Raw genomic sequence first — 2,681 nt, forward strand, 5'->3', positions numbered from 1 at the left:
TACTTGCTTTCATACACTGTGATTTGAATCATAATAAAATCGCACGAAAAACATTTTGTTATTTTGTATTTAAAAATAAGAGAAAAGTCATTCATATGTTAGAAATCGAAAAAAAAAACAGTCAATTTTGTACCTGTTCTTAACTGAAGGCCCTGTGAATTACTCTAAATTCAAATTTACTACTGAAAATGCGTGCTCTGAAAATTAAAATTGTGTATTAGACGTTATTGTATAAATACTTCCATATAAATAACTATATTTTCTTATTACACTTATTTAATAAAACTGAAATAAAAGTTTACAATTTTAACATTTTTATTTTAGTTTTAATAAGTAAATGTATTAAGGTCTGGTCTTTAACGTTATCTTTTGTTATGTTAAGTTCTTGAAACTTGAATATTTTATTTTAGTTTTAAATAAGTGTATTAAACTCCGGTGAGAAACAATTGTTATTTATGTAGTAAGTTCCAGAGTTGTTATTAATGTAGTTACAAACTTTTATAGTTGTTCCCACTAAAACTGTGACAAATGCGTGTAGGAGCTTAATACACTTATTTAATAAAACTGAAATAAAAGTTTACAATTTTAACATTTTTATTTTAGTTTTAATAAGTAAATGTATTAAGGTCTGGTCTTTAACGTTATCTTTTGTTATGTTAAGTTCTTGAAACTTGAATATTTTATTTTAGTTTTAAATAAGTGTATTAAACTCCGGTCAGAAACAATTGTTATTTATGTAGTAAGTTCCAGAGTTGTTATTAATGTAGTTACAAACTTTTATAGTTGTTCCCACTAAAACTGTGACAAATGCAACTTTTAAGATGGAATATAGCAGTTCATTTACAAGGAAAAGCTCTTATCTCTTCATTCTTTTCGTATGAGTTGAAGTAATAAAAATAATAATAGTAATAATAATAATAATAATAATAATAATAATAATAATAATAATAATAATAATAATAATCTGACGGAAACTTGTAAATAGGATTTTGCAATTTCCCAACATGAATACAAAGAAACGATTTCGAGTATACATATATCTAATAAAGAAACACGTATGGCAAGATAGCCCCCCACTTTTGAAAATTGAAACAACGACTAGGTCATTCGTTTGTACTACGTTTGTACCGTTTGTACCGAAAATATTTTCGTTTGTACCATTTTCCTTATAGGGTTACTTGAGAGGTCGACTGGGGGGGCTATCTTGGCGCCAAGATAGCCCCCCCGTATCACAGCACAAAAATTTAAAATACACAATTCGAAAGCAAATCGTTTGTACCGTTTGTACCGAAAAAAGTTTTGTTCATACCCTGATAGTTTTCGAGAAACAGGGAATGATATTTTGGGCGGGGGACTATCTTGGCGCCAAGATAGCCCCCCCGTATCACAGCACAAAAATTTGAAATACACCATTCGAAAGCAAATCGTTTGTACCGTTTGTACCCAAAAAAGTTTTGTTTGTACCTTGATAGTTTTCGAGAAACAGGGGATGATATTTTGCGCGGGAGGCTATCTTGGAGCCAAGATAGCCCCCCCGTATCACAGCACAAAAAATTGGAATACACCATTCGTAAGCAAATCGTTTGTACCGTTTGTACCAAAAAAGTTTTGTTTGTACCCTGATAGTTTTCGAAAAACAAGGGATGACATTTGGGGGGGCTATCTTGGCGCCAATATAGCCCCCCCGTATCACAGCACAAAAATTTGGAATACACCATTCGGAAGCAAATCGTTTGTACCGTTTGTACCAAAAAAGTTTTGTTTGTACCCTGATAGTTTTCGAAAAACAAGGGATGACATTTGGGGGGGCTATCTTGGCGCCAAGATAGCCCCCCGTATCACAGCACAAAAATTTGGAATACACCATTCGGAAGCAAATCGTTTGTACCGTTTGTACCGAAAAAAGTTCTATTTGTACCCTGATAGTTTTCGAGAAACATGGGATGACATTTGGGGGGGGCTATCTTGGCGCCAAGATAGCCCCCCGTATCACAGCACAAAAATTTGAAATACACCATTTGAAAGCAAATCGTTTGTTCCGTTTGTACCGAAAAAAGTTTTGTTTGTACCCTGGTAGTTTTCGAGAAACAAGGGATGACATTTGGGGGGCTATCTTGGCGCCAAGATAGCCCCCCCGTATCACAGCACAAAAAATTGGAATACACCATTCGAAAGCAAATCGTTTGTACCGTTTGTACCGAAAAAGGTTTTGTTTGTACCCTGATAGTTTTCGAGAAACAGTGGATGATATTTTGGGGCGAGGGCTATCTTGGCACAAAAACAGCACAAAAAACCCCGTATCACAGCACAAAAAACTGAAATACATTATTCGAAAGCAAATCGTTTGTACCGTTTGTACCCAAAAAAGTTTTGTTTGTACCCTGATAGTTTTCGAGAAACAAGGGATGACATTTGGGGGGGCTATCTTGGCGCCAAGATAGCCCCCCGTATCACAGCATAAAAATTTGAAATACACCATTTGAAAGCAAATCGTTTGTTCCGTTTGTACCAAGAAAAGTTTTGTTTGTACCCTGATAGTTTTCGAGAAACAAGGGATGACATTTGGGGGGGCTATCTTGGCGCCAGGATAGCCCCCCCGTATCACAGCACAAAAAATTGGAATACACCATTCGAAAGCAAATCGTTTGTACCGTTTGTACCAAAAAAGTTTTGTTTGTACC

This window comes from Thermobia domestica, unplaced genomic scaffold (genome assembly GCF_964235325.1).
Source record: "Thermobia domestica unplaced genomic scaffold, izTheDome1.hap1.1 HAP1_SCAFFOLD_506, whole genome shotgun sequence".
Classification (NCBI taxonomy): Eukaryota; Metazoa; Arthropoda; class Insecta; order Zygentoma; family Lepismatidae; genus Thermobia; species Thermobia domestica.